This window comes from Bos taurus, chromosome 8 (genome assembly GCF_002263795.3).
Source record: "Bos taurus isolate L1 Dominette 01449 registration number 42190680 breed Hereford chromosome 8, ARS-UCD2.0, whole genome shotgun sequence".
Taxonomy (NCBI): Eukaryota; Metazoa; Chordata; class Mammalia; order Artiodactyla; family Bovidae; genus Bos; species Bos taurus.
Genome location: NC_037335.1, coordinates 44,799,916 through 44,820,327, shown reverse-complemented (window position 1 = coordinate 44,820,327; position 20,412 = coordinate 44,799,916). Strand labels below are relative to the sequence as shown.

General features: G+C 43.7%; 1 protein-coding gene across 3 annotated transcripts in view; it reads right to left on the bottom strand.

Annotated features, from left to right (window-relative positions):
* The window catches only part of PIP5K1B (phosphatidylinositol-4-phosphate 5-kinase type 1 beta), a 346,077-nt gene extending 333,908 nt beyond the window's left edge, over nucleotides 1–12,169 (bottom strand). For all 3 annotated transcript variants that reach the window (XM_015472494.3, XM_015472493.3, XM_002689633.6), the window contains exon 1: nucleotides 12,090–12,169. The gene's annotated coding sequence lies outside the window, so the exon portion shown is untranslated. The remainder of the gene's footprint in view (nucleotides 1–12,089) is intronic.
* Nucleotides 12,170–20,412: the final 8,243 nt, after the last annotated feature.

Sequence of the window (20,412 nt, the reverse complement as noted above, 5' to 3'; positions counted from 1 at the left end):
TATTTTAATGCATATATACGGAATCTAGAAAAATGGTACTTAAGAGTTTACTTACAGGGCAGCAATGGAGAAACAGAGAGAGAGAATAGACTTATGGACATGGGGAGAGGGGAGGAGAGGGTGAGATATATGGAAAGAGAAACATGGAAACTTACATTACCATATGCAAAATAGATAGCCAACGGGAATTTGCTGTATGGCTCAGGAAACTCAAACAGGGGCTCTGTATCAATCTAGAGGGGTGGGATGGGGAGGAAGATGGGAGGTAAATTCAAAAGGGAGTGGATATATGTATACCTATGGCTGATTCATGTTGAGATTTGACAGAAAACAAAATTCTGTAAAGCAATTATCCTTCAATAAAAAATAAATGAATTATTTAAAAAAATAAGAGTTCCCTGTTTTAAGCTCCTTTCATTTTATGCTTGAATAGCCAATTAAAATTGGCAGACTTGATGTCTCAATGAATTTCAGGCAGAAAAAAAACATGCTGTCAAACTGTTCTTGACATATTTTTTAGGTTAGTTTCATTTTTCTTCTTACAGTACCTTAGGTTCTTGCTAAAATAAATTATTAGGAACTTTTGAATGAGCATTCTATGAAAAACTGTAGCCATGCCCCAGTTTAAAGGTCATATTGCATCACTGTAGGTGACTTACCCTGTATAGCAGACAAAGTGGTTTTATGAGTTGATTTTCCCCAACACCAAGTTCTATTAGATGCCTACTCTCCAATCTCACAATGTTTTTTGACAGAAATTAAAACTTTGCAGGGAGAGTCTTATAGGGTTGTTAACTCACAACCCTCCCTGAACCCACAAGGGTGGAAAGATCAGTGGATGGGGAATGACAGAGAGGCCCTCAATAAATATACACCTCTGGACTGAGCTTCTGCAAAGGCAGCACTGGAGGGGATAGTAGAATAGATTCATGTCTTCCAAATTGCAGGTCTCAGCCCAACAACAGGGAGTAAAACCAACATGGCAGATCAAGATCATATTTGGTAGAGGTTGGAGGTGGGATGGAACTTATCAGAAAATACTGAGATGGCTGGATGGCATCATAGACTCAATGGACATGAGTTGGAGCAAACTCCAGAAAACAGCAAAGGACAAGGAAGCCTGGCATGCTGCAGTCCATGGGGTTGCAAAGAAGGGACATGACTTAGCAACAGGACAACAAGAAGAGCACATCTCACACAGTCTAGGCTAAGTATTGTTCCATGAATCTTTGTTTTGAATATATTATTTATATGTCTATGTCTGTCCTGGCTTTCAACATAGAATGTGCTTCTTAGAGGGCACTGAGTTGGCCACAAAGGGTTGCGTATGTGAACCTACACCCCTCAAATTCATATTTTGAAATCCTAAACCACAGTGTGATGATATTAGAAGATGGAGCCTTTGGGAGGTGACCTGGCTATGAAAAGGGGTCCTTTATGAATGGGTTTAGTGTTCTTATGAAAGGGACCCCAGAGAGGGTTCTTGCTCTCTTTCCACCATTTGATGACAATGAGAAGTCGGCAGTCTGCAACCCAGAAGAGGGTTCTCACCAGAACCGGACCATGCTGGCATCCTGATCTCAGATGAACAGCCTCCAGAACTGTGAGAAATAAGTTTCTGTTGTTTGCAAGCCATCCAGTCTGTGTTACTTTGTTTCAGTAGACCAAGCTGATTAATATAATTTGGTATTTCTCTATTATTTACAGTTCAAGGGACTGAGTAACTGAAAAAGCCATGTGCAAAAATTAAAAGCAAGCTTAGCGTAAGCTAATTTCTGTTAACTGGTCTCTAAAGGATCCTACAATCCCGTTTCATATTCATCCTAAAAATACCTAGAAGATCAAAGATAATGTTTTTAGCCTTTAACTAACTCCTTACTCAACAACTGCTTTTCTCTTATCTAAACAGCAGTCTTTGGTTCCTGTTAGAATATCGCCTGTGTGCTCAGTTGCTCAGTCATGGCCAACTCTTTGCGATCCTATGGACTATAGCCCACCAGGCTCCTCTGTTCTTGGAATCTTCCAGGCAAGAAAACTAGAGTGGGTTGCCATTTTCTTCTCCAGGGGATCTTCCCACCCAGGGTCGAACCCCTGGATTTCTCTTACATTTCCTGGGATTCTTTACTGCTGAGCCACCAGGGAAGCCCAAGTGCACTATAAAATCTTGGTATTTGGTGAGGCTTGGGCAAGACCCTAGGATCACACTGGAGTCTTCATCCTGTGGCTGTAAGAGCAGCCAGCTATAGTTATGACCATGGCCTGACCACATTCCAGGAAACAAAACCATCAAAGTAGGATGTTGTTTGGAAGAGCAAGTCCTCAGACTTGTGCAAGAGTTCTAAAGCTACAGATCTGGAGAGCCCCAGGGGCCAAAATGTGTCTGCTTCCTGAAGGGCCTGCCTGGGTGTGAGAGGTAAGGATCCAGCCAGCACACCTAGGGTCCTTTCCAGCCACTTCAATTGCTCTGGCTGCAGTATGGATGATGGATTAGAGGAGGGCCAGAGTGGACTCAGGAGCCCAGGGAGGTGATGGTTAGAATCCAGCAGAGAAATGAGAAGTTGGACTAGGGCAGAATCAGCAGAAACTATGAGACCCAGATGGAAGAGGGAGGTATTCAGCAAGCAAGATTGACAGAAATAGGTGATAGGTTAGATGTGGTGGATGAGAAAGATGGGGTCAAGTATAGCTCCAAGTTTCTATTTCCTATGAGGCAGTGGCTAGCGATGTCCATCACAGAGCTAAGCAAAAGGACAAGGCAGGAAAAGATCAGGATTATGGTTTTGGACATGAAAAATTTCAGGTGCCTTTGAGATAGCCAAGTGCAATGTCAATTATGTAATCTAGTGCTCATAGAGAGGCCTAGGTTGGAGGTGTAAATTTTAGATCCACTTATGTCTTTCTTTTTAAATTCTTGCTCCAAAATTACATTTTGAGACACAAGTGTTTGAAACAGAAGAGAATGAGGGCTTTAAAATCAGAAAATCCAGAGATGGAACCGTCTCTTACCGACTGTGTCCATGAGCATGCACCTAGCCCAGTCAGGTTTCCAATTTCCCCTTTATCAGTGAGGAAGCTGCAGCCCACCATCAGGAGCATGGTGAAGATGAGGAGAAACAGCACTTGAGAAGTGCCTGGAACAGAGCAAGTCAGCACAGTGGAGCCAGAACCATGCTGTACTTTTTTGTATACCCCCTAGCACTTGATACTGTCCTGGCTAAGGATTCCATCAACATTTAGTATGTTGAACTGACTTGAAATACTCAGAATTGTCAGCAAAGCACTATTTCTTAGACAACCACTAGCTCTCAAAATCATTCTTCCACCGGGCACCCTACTGAAGCAACACCCAAACATAAGCTATGCCCATCATCCACATACCCTGGTGCATCTCCCAGCCCCAGGAGTACCCACCACTTGGCAGGGGCCAGTGACTATCCAGAGCTTGTTTGTACTATCTAAAGTCCTTGATACCCAATACAGTCATATGAAGTTGTTCTCTTGTGGTCTACAAGGATGTGAGAAAAGCCAAAACTGGCTCTATCTCTCCTCTGGTATTTCTAGAGCAGGCAGATGGCACCCTCTCCATACACCCTGAAATTCATCTGGGAATACCAAGCACTTCAGGAGGCTTAGATTTTGAGCAATGGGTTTACCATTTCCTGCCAATATTGGGATTTCCCAAGTGGCTCAGTGGGTTAAGAATCCACCTGCAGTGCAGGACACACAGCATAAGTGGGTTCAATCCCTAAGTTGTGAAGATCCCCTGGAGGAAGGCATGGCAACCCACTTCAGTATTCTTGCCTGGAGAATTCCCATGGACAAAGGATCTTCGTGGGCTAGTCCATGGAGTTGCAAAGAGACGTGACTGAAGCAACTAAGCATGAGCATGCACACACACACCAATATCGAGCGTGCATCAGAATCACTTGTCATTCAGATTGTTGATCCCCATCCCCAGAGTTTCTGACTCAGTTAGCCTGGGGTACAGTATAAGAATCTGCATTTCTAACAAGTCCTCAGTTCTAGGGACAACACCCAAGAACCTGGCTTCTTCCTGAGACTGGATAATGGCTATGTCTAACTAACATTTAAAAAGGAACCAGATGAAGTTGGGAAGCTTTACCTGGAGTGTCATAGGAAGTTGCCCTGTATATTATCACTATGGTATCTCACTTAAGAGTTACATATGTTTGGGATTTTTGTACTTTCAGACCTTATTTTAATAGTTTCCTAATGTTTTGTCTTATGCTTCATAATTTCTACTTATTTGTTCTGTTATTTTTGAAAAAGAAAAAGCAAGAACTCTTTATATAGAGATACCTCTTCATACTGATGCCAGAACCTAAACCATCACTGTTACCTTCTTCTGGAGGACCTAGTTGCCATTCTCATGGAGTTGTCACAGCCAGCCTTTAAGAACAATCTTCACAACGCAGACTGTTTGGCTTGAGAAACCTCAGTGGTGGTCCAATTCATCTTGACAAGATGAATGGGACCTATTCATTCACTGACTTACATGTTTGCTGGGCACCTATTTTATGTCAAGCATTTTCTTGATAAGCAATGTTAAGGAACCATGACATCCACCCTTAAGGAGTTTATAATCTTGAGTGTGAGTCTGAGTAGACATGATAAAAAAAAAAAGTAAAATACATAAATGTATAAGTATCTACTGTGATAGGTGAAGAAAACATATGAAGAAGGTCCCCTTTAGTTAGATGATCAGAGAGTCTCTAGAGGAGGTGACATTTAAATTGATTAACTTAGAGAAGCTTAAGGAGAAGGCAATGGCACCCCACTCCAGTACTCTTGCCTGGAAAATCACATGGACAGAGGAGCCTGGTAGGCTGCAGTCCATGGGGTCGCTAAGAGTCAGACTCAACTGAGCGGCTTCCCTTTCACTTTTCACTTTCCTGCATTGGAGAAGGAAACGGCAACCCACTCCAGTGTTCTTGCCTGGAGAATCCCGGAGATGGGGGAACCTGGTGGGCTGCCGTCTATGGGGTCGCACAGAGTCAGACATGACTGAAGCGACTTAGCAGTAGCAGCAGCAGCAGAAAAGCTTAAAGTCCATTCTTGTCTGTGTATCCTGAACCAAATTCACTCTTATGCCACTCTGGGAGCTTTAAAAATGTTTATCTGATAATTATAAACAGTAGAAAGAACAGATTTCCTATTTAGATTATTATTTCTGTTAAGGAAGAGAAAAAAATCATTCCTAGGAACATTGGTTAAAAAAAGTTGGCGGTCTGGTGAATAAATACCATTTATGATATAAAAAGAAGGATTACTATAAACTACTGAAACTAGTGTTTATCAGTCTGCCTGACATTTCTAAGAGGGTCTGGAAAATAATAAAATCAGAATAATCATGAAATGTCTCAAGGTTTTGAAGAGTAGTCTTCATGTAAATTCATAAGCTGTTCAGTATATATTTATTAAATCCCCACCTTTTCCCATACATAATGCTAAGTTCCAAGAATACAAAAATAAACAAAATGTGATGCCTAACCTTTCCCACTGGCAAATATCAGCTAAACACCTATGATGCACTTACCACTTCCTCAAGCTGGTCATAGTTTTGCTTCTTTTTATTGTTGTTTTGTTTCCTTACTTTATCAGTAAATGCTGTGACCAAATGATCAAGAGATAATTATGCTGATAGTAGTATTTTTTAAAGTATGCTTTAAATGTTGAAAATCCTGGATAAATAACAAGGTCCTATTGTACAGCACAGGGAACTATGTACAATATCCTATGATAAACCATAATGGAAAGAATTTTTAAAAGAATGTATGTGTGTGTGTATATATATATATACACACACACACACACATATATGCGCAACTTTGCTGTACCTCAGAAATCAATAACATTGAAAATCAACTGCTGCTGCTAAGTCGCTTCAGTTGTGTCCAACTCTGTGTGACCCCAGAGACTGCAGCCCACCAGGCTCCCCCGTCCCTGGGATTCTCCAGGCAAGAGCACTGGAGTGGGTTGCCATTTCCTTCTCCAGTGCATGAAAGTGAAAAGTGAAGTCGCTCAGTCACATCCGACTCCTAGCAACCCCATGGACTGCAGCCTACCAGGCTCCTCTGTCCATGTGATTTTCCAGGCAAGAGTACTGGAGTGGGGTGCCATTGCCTTCTCCGGAAATCAACTATCCTTAAGTAAAAAAAAAAAAAAAGAAAGAAAGAAAGAAAAAATTCACTACTCAATAAGTAAAATCTACTGAATTTCTTGTGTAAATCTATGAAGCAAAGAAACACATTTTTATGGCTAGCTATAATTTCCTCCTAAACCCCTTGCTCAACATTATTGGATAGCAATGGCTTAAGTATCACCTTTATCTTACAAAACAGAGGAACTTTCTACAGTCTTGTGTCTTTAGTCCTGGGATTTTAGTTCCAATTCAAGGTAATTATATTGTATTTCCTGGGCCTGCAGTGCTTGCAAGCCCCATCCTTGCCTGAAGAAACTCTACTGAAAGACACAAGCCCATTTTTAGTTGAGCAGTACTACACACAAATGCTATGTAGTTCAATATAAAATTTTATACCTGACTTTCTAAAACCTTTAGAGAAACAGGTCTCAAGAACTTGCTCACGCATTAGTCAACTCCTCCAAACATACTGAACACCTACTGTTATTTCATCCCATAAACAACGCAGAAGACTTTCTAAAAGAAGAGTACACACTTCAGGGAGTTGTCTTTCAAACACAGGTTTAACTTAAAATTATAATACCTAAGAACTGTCAGTTGACTAGACATGTAAAGACATCTCAGTTATTATGTTTCAAATCTTCCCAAGAGTAACCTAATTTGGGTAGGGCTCCTGTGTTTTCCTATACTATCTCTTTACATACCTCTGATGGACTTCCCTGGTGGCCAAGATAGTAAAGAATCTCCTGCAATGTGGAAGACCTGGGTTAGACCCCTGGGTTGGGAAGATCCCCTGGGGAAAAGAATGGCTACCCACTCCAGTATTCTTGCCTGGAAAATTCCATGGACAGAGGAGCCTGTCAGGCTGTATAGTCCATGGGGTCACAAAGAGTTGGACATGACCAAGTGACTAACACACACACACACCCCTCTAATGAAGTTAGACACAAGTAGATACAATTGAGAATGGAATACATAAAATTAAGCCTGGTTTCCCTGGTCTAATCTTTTATCCTGAAAGGAACCTGACTGAATAAAACGCTTCATCAATAGCAGCCAATTTTGACTAAACAGTACTTCAAAAATGTCATCAAGAGATTAAGCTTAACATTAAAAACAAAAAAGAAAAATACTAAATAAAACAAAAGGCTAGGTTTCTTCCCTCCTCCATTTCCCTGGCATTTAGAAGAACTGCCTTAGATAAGTCCACAAATGAACAGCTGAGCTACATAATGTACAGTTCTAACTGGGCAGCTTCTAGAAAAATAAAAGGACTCCTTCCAACCCCAGTTAATGTGCTTGATACAAAAAGAACATGTTTCTGCAACAAATATATTTCAGGCTTGATTTTTACAGAGTAACTAATGAAGGCTCCAGCCATAGGAGAAAAGAATTATTTTTCCAGGATATTAATGTTCTGACTCACCATTTAACAGAAGTACAACTTAAATGAATATGCAAATTAAATGTATACATATTTATGACTTTATCCATGTATGACAAGGCCTGTGGCTTCTGGCTTTATTAACCAGGAAGAAAAGTCTGGAAAACTACCATACATTTGTATTTCTATTCAAATAGTTCCTTCTCCCCAAGCACTGGTTGAAGCAAAGTACTAACTCTGAGTCTAGTGATATATATAAGCCAAGAGAATCATAGTGAATGGATGAAAATGGACATTGTCTCCTTTATTATCTGTTTGGACAAGAAGATGTAAAAATATAAATATGAAACCAAAAATGTGACACCTTATGAATAATTACTAGTAAACAGAAATTTTCTGTTAATCTCTATGATTTCTAGAAGTCAAAAATGCACTCTCACCATAGAATCCCTAGTAAAACCTTGAGTAAGAATCTTAAGAATTTCACATTAGCCGTAGTCCTCCTGCTCAACATCTGTGAGTCTACAAGCAGTCAATTCACCTCTCCAAGCCTCAGCTATTTTACCCATAAAAGGCCCAAGATTCTGAATTCTTTATCAGAAAGAAATCTACCTCAATCCTCCACGGCTGAATCAGTAAGACCCATTCTAATTATTTGTCATCATTCTTCTAAAAGTTAAAACACTCTTTTGTGCATATAGGAAGGATGGGTGGAAAGAGAAGAGGATTCTTAGAGGGAACAGAAGCGAGGTTGATTTTGTTAATTAGGTTCCTCCTCTGAAACCACGAGTCAGTATTAGCATATACTGAAATTTACCCAAATATAAGAATGGTTGGTATCTTCATCTCAAGACATATTCTTTCAGGAAAGGGCAGAAGTCAATTTCTAGGAATGTATATTTCAGCCAGTTGCACATTACTAACAACTAAGGCAGGCAAGAGGCAAGCAAAAGAGAATGACATAGATGTCAGTTTATGGTCTACACCGAGAAATAAACACTCATCTTTATATGATGTAATTGGGAAGGAAAGACACAACATGCGTCTGCCAGCTCCAGGAGGCACACCTCCCATAGGTAAATTACCTTATGGGGCAGCAGATGTTGGGAATTTACATGATGAGATGCTTTCTAAGGATGACAAGATGCTTTGTTTTCCTCCTTCATTCAACTCTTCATTGACTACTTACCATATCAAATCCCAAAGCCAAAAAAATAAATGAAGGTATGAATTGACAGTCTGTAATATTCAGGTAAATCTTGACATTTTAGAGTAGTTCAGCCCCTGAGAATATTTCCAAATAAAACAATACTATTAAACAACATAGATGCTAAGCTAAAGTGCCCTTGGAATTTTCTTTCCCTTCATTAAGTGGTATGTGATGAAGGGGAAGTGTGTGTTAATCGCTCAGTCACGTCTGACTCTTTGTGATCCCATGGACTGCAGCCCACCAGGCTCCTTTGTCCACAGCATTCTCTAGGCAAGAACACTGGAGTGGGTAGCCATTCTCTTCTCAAGGGAATCTTCCCGACCCAAGGATCAAACCCAAGTCTCCTGCACTGCAGGCAGATTCTCTACTGTCTGAACCACCTCATTAAGTGATATGTGATGAAGGGGAAGTAAATTACAAGTGGAATAGGTAATTCGGATTACCTTAACACAGGGTGAAAAATTTTCTTTCCCCTAGAGAAATGATTTTAACGGATTACAAATATATTGATAAGCATTATAGAATGCTTAAACCAGAAAGAGAAAAATAACTCAATACAAACTTCTTGTTTTATATGTGAGAGACTTGAGGCTCAAAGGTGGTAGGATTTGGTCCAAGTTATACAGCTAAATCCCTGGAGGAGAAAATGGCAACCCACTCTTATATGTTTTTGCCTGGAAAATCCCATGAACAGAGGAGCTTTGTGGGCTACAGTCCATGGGGTCACAGAAGAGCCAGACACAACTTAGAGACTAAAGAAAAACACACAGTCAAGTATACTGCCAGAACTAGAACCCAGGTCATGAGCAAGCATGCTTAATAGTCCCCGATGTATTGTATCCCATGATGTCTCCTCATTGTTGTCAGAAGTGAAACAATGTCACAATCTACAAAGCCAAGGACTAGACATCAAGAGCTCTGAGTTCTAGTCTTGTAAACTCTACTAGATTAGACATGATACTATACAAAACTAATCTCTTGTCTAAACCTCAGTTTTCTCAACTGTTGAAATTTGAACAGTAATTCACAGTGAGACAGTGCAAACCGCAATAAATGCAGAAATGTCTGGCCATTGTAAAAACCTTATACAAGCACAGAAGTAGCACTGGGTGGATGATAATAGTGGTGGTAATGATTTCAGATAACCTGCTGCTGCTACTAAGTCGCTTCAGTGTTGTCTGACTCTGTGTGACCCCATAGATGGCAGACCACCAGGCTCTGCCGTCCCTGGGATTCTCCAGGCAAGAATACTGGAGTGGGTCGCCATTTCCTTCTCCAATGCATGAAAGTGAAAAGGGAAAGTGAAGTCACTCAGTCGGGTCCGACTCTGCGTGACCCCATAGACGGCAGCCTACCAGGCTCCTCCGTCCATGGGATTTTCCAGGCAAGAGTACTGGAGTGGGTTGCCATTGCCTTCTCCTTCAGACAACCTGGCTTCAACTCTAATTCCAGCCACTTGTTACCTTGATAAGTCATTAATCCTGTGAGCCTCATATTCCTCTTGTGAATATCTGGTTAATAATTTTTGCCCTCCTCCCTGAAATGGTCAGAATTAAAAGTTTTTCAGAGAATGTTGTTATTGTTTCAGTTGCTAACTCAAATCCGACTCTTGGAACCCCATGGACTATAGCCCATGGGATTCCTCTGTCCATGGGATTTTCCAGCAAAGAATACTGGAGTGGGTTGCCATTTCCTTATCTGGGGAATCTTCCAGACCCAGGGATCGAACCTGAGCCTCCTACATTGGCAGGCAGGTTCTTTACCATTGAGCCACCAGAACAGCCCTTTAGAGAATATGAAAAAGCATTTACAAAGCAAGGCATTGATGCAAATGTGAGGTATTACCAAATCCCTCTAGTCTTATTTGGACAAAGATATAACAAGATTTTATTCATTTTTTAAAGTGTTCCTCCCCAACTAAGACGTCATTATGCATCAGTCTCAGTCTTACCAGCTTTCTCATCAGTTTTCCTAAGTCCTCACAGAAGGCACCATTTCCCTCAGCTCAGAGATTATGCTTGCTGCTTACTCAACTTCCCACTGGCAAGGACTTATCTGAGAAAGGTTTATTTCTAGGGCCTCCTTTCGACTGGAAATGCCCTGACAAAAGCTTCCATGAACACTATTACACTTCATCACATTAAAAGTGGTAAGGAATCCAACCCTTTGGCTTTTCTCCACTCCCAGCACTTCAGCCTTTACATAGAAGAGACAGAAGCCTGGGTGGATGCTTTTCACCGGGAGGGCAACAAGGGTTACCCAAACCCATGCTCGGTAGTACTGATGGGGAGACTGCTGCTTCTTTGCGGGTGACTAGCACATTCTTAGGCCCAACCGGCCTCTCAAGGGTCACTCACCTTAGAGCTAGGGCCCCTGGCAGGCTGAGAATATCATAGAAAAATAGAAGAGTGGGGGAGTGGGGGTGCGCAGTATTTTTGGTCTGCAACACGCTAGTTGCCTTTAAAAAAAAAAAAAAAAATCAGAGTAACTAGCATTTCCTTGCTGAGAACCCAGATTTCAGTTGATCAGAAGAAAAAATTCATCAGCCTATCCAAACAACTCTGGAACAGGTTTCCATCCAACCACGCCAGGCACCACAGACAAGTGAGTTGGGGGTGGGTGGGGGGTAAGAACTGACAACAGGCTTATCTGCATAGATGAACGATAAGCTGCCATTTGTTGTCTTCTGTTTTGGTGACTCTTGGCACCGGTTTGGCAAATCAAACCTCGGAGTTCTCCCTCTCCGGTGCCCCCACACTCCCACCACCCCGCGTCCCAGCTGTTGAAGCGTCACGTTGACCCGGCTGGGGAAGAGAAGCAGGTAAAACGCAGAAGTCTGTATATTGCTGCATTTAGGTTGAAACCACGCCGCACCTGTTCAATCCGGCTCCAGCGCCAGAAATGACCAGAACACCGACTCGCAAGCCCCTCTTGAGATCCCAGGGGCGCCTAACAAGTTCGCCGCTGTTTAATATCCGGGGAGGGTGGTGGGAGAGCTCTCTTGTTGCAGCCAAACTCAGCTGGCTACCCAGAAAAAGGGAAGGGGGCTCCGGTTCAAGTGAACCCAGAGTGATCCCCAGTGTCACTGCGGCCCCGGGGATCCGGGTAGTAAGCGGAGTGGGTGCCCGCGGGGAGCGCGCAGCCGTGGCCCGGAGGAATGAAGGTCCCGCTTCGGTGGCCACGCGAACCCCCTCCACCCTACCTCCAGCACCAGACGGACAAAGTCTGAGCGTCGAGAGATCGCCAGGATTCATCCGAGACTTAGAGCCCCCAAGCTCGAGTCCAAAAGGAGGGTCGCGGGAGGAGGGGCAGGGGACGCGCAGGAAACTTACCTCACCGGGACAGCCTTCGGGCACCTCCGGTGTCGAGACCAGTTGCGCCACAGCGTGCAAGTTATCGGGACGTTGTCTCTTCCCCGGGTCGAAAGGAGAGCCTTGCAGGCAAGGGGCGGGGGGGAGGGGGGGTGGTCAGCGGGGCGGGGCCCGGGCCGGGCGCAGCGCGCGGAGCGGGCAGGTGCCGGGGCCCCAGCCGCGGGACCAAACTCGCCCCGGACGCGCCTCAGCGGGGGCGCGCGGCTGCGAGTGTGCAATGCGCGCGCGCCGCGGCCGGAGTGTGTCCCCGCTTTCCCCTTCCTTCCCCGCTGGTCCTGCGGCCAGACTGAGCCCCGAGCGGCCGCCGAAGCCCCCGCTGCTCTGAGCGGCTCCACCGCCGGGCGCACTCTGGCCGCGGCGCGTTCGGGGTCGGGGGCCGGGGACTGAGGAGCAGGGCGCCCCCGGGCTTGGGCGCAGGTTCCTGCGCAGAGCGCGCTGGAGTCGGAGCGAGGCGCGGGGAGAGCCGGCTGCGCGGCGGCGGCCGCGGCTCTGAAAGGCTGCAGGCCCCGCCCGCCGGCCGCCCAGGCTCTTCCCCTTTTCTCTCCACCCCCTCGCTCCATCCCCGCACGCCCTGCAGGGAAGCCAGACCGGTTTGCAGCTGCGGCGGCGGGATCCTGTACCGCAGTAGGACTGGGCGTCCGAGTCGACGTTGGTGACAAGGCGCTTGGTCCCGCGGCCGCGTGCCTAAGACAGAGAGAGGGGGTGGAGTGGGCCCCTAGATCTAGCGGCTTCCTGCAGGGCTGCAGGGCTAGCCAAGGGCTTCTCGGCAGTGCTCAAAGTCTTGCAGCCCTGGAAAACAGGGCTGTGCTTGGGACAGGGCTCCCTCTTCCTCAGGCCACTAAACTCTTCGACACCTGGTCTTCTGCCCGCTGGACTCTGCTTGCGCCGAACCCCCCACTTTAACCAGGAAGGGGCAAGGCAGACAGTACGTGTTCCCAGGAAGTAAGACCTACCCAACAGATAGAAATAGGTAGGAGAAATAGGGTCCTGGGAGAGAGAAGGCTGGAGGGACGTCAGGCACTGATGGTCGGTGATGAGGGTCCGGGCCAAATCTTTCTGACAGTGCTGAGTGGGCGTGGGGCCCTAGTAATCTCACCCGACGTCAGTCCAGCAACGGAGAAGACACCGGCCAAGTCTAAAGGACTCTCTTGGGTCTGGGGGAGGGGAGGGAGCTGCTATCATGGAAGCTATACCTGCTGCTACTGCTGCTAAGTCGCTTCAGTTGTGTCCGACTCTCTGCGACCCCATAGACTGCAGCCCACCAGGCTCCTCCGTCCCTGGGATTCTCCAGGCAAGAATACTGGAGTGAGTTGCCATTTCCTTCTCCAGGGGATCTTCCCCATTCGGAGATCGAACCTGCGTCTCCTGCATTGCAGGCGGATCCTTTCCCTTTACCCTTATTTTAAAAACAAACACATTCGTGGGAAACGTGGGATACATTCTGCCCCAAGAAAACCAACCTTTCATGTCCTTATCCTCGACCGCCTAATGGGTGAGCCAAAATGAATTGTTTGAAAGGATACTCTGTTAGTTCTCAGCAAATGAAAAAACCTCTTTTTTTTGAGTTGAAATCTTGTACTTCTCAGTTCAGAATGGAGGGCAATAATTCCTTGGTAACGCATATCTGTTAAACTTTTTCTAGCATACCTCTTCCAGATGTGTCAGGCCACCCCTGGGAGTTTTAGGGCATCACTTGTTTAGGACCCTGTGACTTGTGTCTGGTTTTGGCACCCTAGGCTCTTCAAAGCCTAAGAGTAGGAACACAAATCTAGTCCAGCATGATCACTTCACAGAAGTAAAAACTGAGACCCCCAAATATTAAGTGACCCACAGGCCAGAACACAGGTTCCTTGATTCTCAGAAATGCTGGACTAACAAACTTCAGCTTGGGTCTAAAGAGGCCTGGGTGGAGGAAAGAGACACAGATCAAAGAACCCTTCATCTGCCTGGTGTGAATCACCGTGTAGAGGGCAGCAGCATACCGCTGTAAGTAGCAGACTGCTGGGATCTGGGGATGGTAATCCCAGTTTCTCCTCTGCTTCTCAGATATTTGTTCTGAAATCCAAGGAGTGAAAAAACAAATCTGCTTCCCAGAGAGGTAATGATAAGTGAAAATACAAAGTTAGTTCTCGATATTTCCTGGGAATACAGAGGAGACAAAAACAGATAAAATCAAAATTAAAATAATGGCTCAGATATGGTCACCTATGCTACTTACAAATGGACACACACCTTTTCCATTAAAAGCCTGTTTGATTCCCTTCTGTAAAGCACAGAGGCCAACAGCCTTCAGTTTCCAGAGCAAACTCACAAAGCAGAATGCCCACTGGCTATTTAGAGAGCTAACACTATTAAACAGGATTCTAGGTGCTCTGATTTTTTTCCAGTAATCATGTATGGATGTGAGAGTTGGACAATAAAGAAAGCTGAGTGCCAAAGAATTTATGCTTTTGAACTGTGGTGTTGGAGAAGACTCTTGACAGTCCCTTGAACAGCAAGGAGATCTAACCAGTCCATCCTAAAGGAAATCGGTCCTGAATATTCATTGGAAGGGCTGAGGCTGAAGCTTTGCAAAGCTTCAATACTTTGGCCACCTGATGCGAAGAACTGACTCATTTTAAAAGACCCTGATGCTGGGAAAGATTGAAGGCAGGAGGAGAAGGTGATGACAGAGGATGAGATGGTTAGATGGCATCACTGACTCAATGGACATGAGTTTGAGTAAACTCTGGGAGTTGGTGATGGACAGGGAGTCCTGACTGCAGTCCATGGGGTCGCAAAGAATCAGGCAAGACTGAGCCACTGAACTGAACTGAACTATTAGCAATAATGGCTTAGCCATAAACTCTGGAAATATTTAAAAATCAGATAATGCTTATCTAATTGTTTTACTTGATTTTGAGTATAATTTTTTCAACTGATTTCAGATCTTAGTCCAAAATCTTAATAATGTTATTTAGTACTCCCCTGTGAGAAACAGGCATAGATTTCTTATAACAGATTTAATAGCATTAATGGCTCCAGTTAATGACCTCCCTTTAGCCATGTCCTTTTTTTGTAACTTTGTAGTTCCCTCCCACTCTGTGTTCACTCATGTGCTGTACTTTGATCAGTGAAACAGTAGCAGACTTGATGTAAATGAAGGTTTGAAAAATGTTTGTCAACAAGGAAATACCACTACCTATCTATTAAAATTTCCAAAATCCCAGAACACTGGCAAAACCAAATGCTGGCAAGAATGTGGAGCAAAAGGAACTTTCATTCGTCACTGGTGGGAATGCAAAATTCAATGGCCACTTTGAACAACAGTTTTTCACTTCCTTACAAAACTAAACATACTCTTACCATGTAATTTGGCAATCACACTCCTTAGTATATACCCTAAGGAGCTGAAAACTTATGGCCATACAAAAACCTACATGTGGATGTTTATAGCAGCTTTATTCAAAATCGCAAAAACTTGGAAGTAAACCAAGACTTGCTTGGTAGGTGGATGGATAAACTGTGGTAAACAGAATTTTATCCAGTGCTTTTTTTAAAAAAAAAAAAAAAGAGCTATCAAGCCACGAAAACACACAGAAGAAACTTAAATGCACATTACTAAGTGAGATAACTCTGTCTGAAAGGGCTACACATGGTATGATTCCAACTATATGATATTCTGGAGAAAACAAAACTATGGAGACAGAAAAAAGATCAGTGGCTGACAGAGTTGGGGAGGGAGGGATGAATAGGCAGAGCACAGAGGATTTTTAGGGCAGAGAAACTACTCTGCATGATTCTTCAACAATGAAGATGTCATTACACGTTTGTCCAAAGCCTTAAAATTCATTAAGAATGAATCCTAATGTAAACCATGGTCTTTGGTGATAACGATGTTGTCTGTGTAGGTTCACCAGGTGTAGCAAATGTGCCCCTCAGGTGGGGGATGTTGATGACGGAGGGGGCTATGCACATGTAGGGGCAGGCGGCATATGAGAAATCTCTGAACCTTCCCTTCAATCTTGCTATGAACCAAAACTGCTCTAAGAAAAGAAGTCTATTTTTTTTTAATTGTATGCTTTTCTGCTTCTGTTCTTGGAATTCTACCATCACCAGGAGAACAAGCCCACTGAAGGATGAAAGACCCTGTGGAACAGAGCTGAGTCATTGCAGTTGAGGTCATCCTTGACCAGCCAGCCCTCAGTTGGCTGCAGAGGTACAAACAAGTTCAAATGAGATCTGCCAAGCTTGGTCCAGATCAGCAGAACCAAATCAAAGATTTGGGAGAAATAAAACATGGTTGCTATTCTAAGTTATGAGTTCAATTAATTATCCATTGCTGCATGGCAAACCACTTCTAAACTCATAGCCTAAAACAATCACCATTTACTATTTCTCATAAGTCTGTGAGTCAACTGGGATCAGCTGGGCCTTGGCTAGAGTCACTCAGTTGGCTGCATTTAGGTGGCCTCTCAGAGAAGGCGATGGCACCCACTCCAGTACTCTTGCTTGGAAAATCCCATGGACAGAGGAGCCTGGTGGGCTCCAGTCCACAGGGTCGCTAAGAGTCAGACACGACTGAGCGACTTCACTTTCACTTTTCATGTTCATCCATTAGAGAAGGAAATGGCAACCCACTCCAGTGTTCTTGCCTGGAGAATCCCAGGGACGGGGGAGCCTGGTGGGCTGCCGTCTATGGGGTCGCACAGAGTCGGACACGACTGAAGCGACTTGGCAGGCGGCCTCTGGCAGCTGGGCCAAATTAGAAGGTCTGAGAAGTCTTCACTCATACATCAGATACCTCCATCTGCCTCTCATGACCTTTCTCTTTCTGCATGGCTAAGTTATGGAACTTTGGACTAGTTACAAGTCCTTTCTGACTCTCTCTATGAAATGAGGGGAGTTAAGTTTATCCATATTGCTAATGCATATTTAACCTTATCTTTGATGATATCTCAAGGGCAAATTGAAGTCCAATAAATACCTAGAAGGGTGTTAGAGGGAATTTGGGGCAATTGGTCAACCATGGGTATTTCTAGCATTTCATCTGTTACTTATTTTTCAAGGAAAAATTCGCAAGAAGCCACATGAAAGACACGCACTGCCTCCATGGACATCAAACAGTAAAGCAGGAGGTTGCATCCTTCACGACTCCTGAAGAGTCATCTTTCATCACATTGTCCTCTCTTTCTAGAAACTTCATTCTAAGCAGATAAGTTAAATGCTTAGCTGACTCCCCTGTATAACTTGAGATGCTCATTTCAGAGGGTGCATTTACCCAGGGGACCTTATACTCTCTAATTTCAGGTTTGCTCTTAAAATTAGCAGAGACTTGAAAGCCTCACCCCCAACTCCCTTCCATCTCTTCTTTCTCTCTGTGCCAACTTCCTTTCCTCTAGCTTTGTTTTCTTGTCCCACTGCAGCCTTTCTTCCCTAATCCTACAGCACTGAACTAGGAGCCCTAGGCCTACTTTCTCATCCCACCTCTGTTCCAGCAGCAGTGAAGTCTGTATTTTCTCTTCGCTCCAGATTCTTTGAATTCAGATTCATGTGTGTATCTGAGGGTGTATCATGAGATGCTCTGGGAAAGGTCACTTACAAGCCTGATAGACATGATCCTTATATGCCTTGTGCAACACATAAACAGTACAAGACTTGGAGGGGGTGAGTGTTAAGGACTCAGAACTCTTTAGAAGAGGTACACTTGTGTCTCAGTCCTTCTCAAGCAATTCCCAACATCTAGGTACTTTCTCCTAAGGTGTTTTCTTTATTTATTTATTTTTCTGTTGGAAAACATGCAACTCCAGCACCTACAAGCCCTATTTAATTCATTACTCTTTGCCTGGATGTTGGTATCATCCTCTCAAGATACCAGCTACTGTTTCCATCCTTTGGCCAGAAACAGTATGAAAACTGGAGGCCCACTGTTAGCAGGCATGCAGGTCTGACCCTAAAAATGTTTGCCTAAATATCTGATAACTCATCTAAAAACTATGAAAAAGAGTTAAGAAAGATTTCTGTAACAAATTCATACCAAAATACAAAATTACATGCATTGAGATTATAATTATGTGGGAAAATGTGCACATGAACAACTACTCAAAGAAAGCAATTAAAAAGAGAAGTGCCTGTGCTGCTGCGTGGGTAGGGGATTCTAAGGTTAACAAATGTTTTGATGTTACGTTGTTTTTACATTTAAAAAATACATATGCCTCTTCAACTTCTAATTTCTGCTAGCCGGAAATTCTTCTAATTTCTACAGTCTGTTTGCTGTGGAGTTCAGTTACTCTTTTTTCTCTTCGATAGTTTTTTTCTTGTTACAGACCTCACACACACACCTTTTCTAATGTTCACCTTGTCCAGAAGTTGCAAAAACAATGTAAACTTAATAGTTTCAATGTGAAGCCTGAACAAGAAACAAAACAATAGCAGAATGAAGGGAATGAGGAAGGAAAGAGAGAGACTTGGTAGGACGGCACAGAGAATCCAGCTGCCTTTAAGAAAGCATACTAACGGATGTAAAATTTATACACACAGCTTGTGTATCAAGTCCAAACTTCGGTTTTAAAGAACCTGAAAGACAAGGTCTTCATAATTCATAGGAGAGAAAGAAATCCCCTTTTGGTTGGAGATACTGATTGAAAAGCTTAAAGTAGAGGAAGAAGATAGAAATGAATTAGCGGTGTTCCTCAAAACTTCACAAAATCAATTGCAATGATTATACCCCAAGGAACAGTGTGTTAGAATAGTCTATCTAAAGTCACAAAAACCAGCTACGGAACCAGGAACAAAAGCTAGGGTTGCCATCTTATCCCTACATTAGGAAGTGGTCAACAGAATGGGCTCTGGACTTTTCATGACTAAGCACCAGTTTTTCATGTCAAAGTCTGCTTTGTTCTAAAATGTGAAATACTCGGTTTGTGGTCTACCTTCTTGAAACATTTAAGTTTCTCATCAACAATGAGCACACTTGAAATGAAATGGGACACAATAAAAGAGTGACAGGTTGACATTCCTGATGGTCCAGTGGTTGAGAATCTGCCTGCCAATGCAGGGGACATGGGTTCAATTCCTGGCCCAGGAAGATCCCACATACTTCAGAACAACTAAGCCCATGTACCACAACTACTGAGCCCACACTCTAGAGCCTTCAAACAGCAAGTACTGAGCCCACACTGCAACTCCTGAAGCCCTCGCACTCTAGAGCCCATCTGTAAAAAGAGAAGCCATCACAGCGAGAAGCCTGTATACAACTACAGAGTAGCCCCTGCTCACTGCAACTAGAGAAAGCCTGCACTCAGCAATGAAGACCCAGCCCAGCCAAAAATAAACAAATAAATAAAAGTGTATAAAAAAGAGTGACAGGTCTAGAAACAATACCAGGAAACAATGGAATCTACAAATAAGGTTGAAAAAGAAGGAAAGGTAATGAAGTCAACAAAGTCACTTGAGTTTCCAAAGTAGAGGCAACGACTGGCCACTCAAGATGCCCTTGGTGTAAGGGATGCCTTCCTGTAGCCATTTCAGGAAGGGCTCGGGTACTGACAGTCTGAGTGAGATGAGCTCGCACCCCGTGTGGAGGGGCAGCTGGTGGGGCCAAGATGCTGATGACATAATACATAGCTGATGAAGAGAAGCGAACATTAACTTCAGTCAACCAGTGAAGCCTCCACTAAGATTTCTCTGATTCCCCACAACACCTCACCTGTGAATACACCAGGAAGACAGTTTTGATTTTTGCTTTCATTCCCCCCACCCCCAAATTTTGGACTTTCCCAGACTTGAAACCATTTAGGCAGAACCTTACTACCAAGTGTCTCCTCTTGGTAATATTTGAATTTGAATGCGTGGCTAGCAAAAGGGAGCCCTTATTGTGATCCCTTTTTAAAGACTTTGTCTACAAGCTATCACAGCAACCTAGAATATTTTGCTGGGGTGGGAGATAGAAAAAGGAAATGTGTTAATCAGGGTATGCAAATGATGTAAGATACAAGCCCCAATCCTCAGGTAATGTGGACTACTATAACAAAAGTTCATTTCTCGTTCATGATTCTGTTCAATATGGTAGTGAAGATTGGCTTCCTGCGTTCAGGGACCTTGAGTGCTTCCATCTGGTGGCATCTTATCTTCAACAAGTGGCCTCCAAAATCCCTACTGAACTGGGAGAGAGGGCAAAAGATTTAAGATTCCAGCTATGGAAGTGGCAAATATCGTATCCACCCATATTACAATGGGCAGAACTTGGTCCATGGTCCCACCTACCAGCATGAAGCCTAGAAAGCTATGTCTAAGTGCTGTCCTT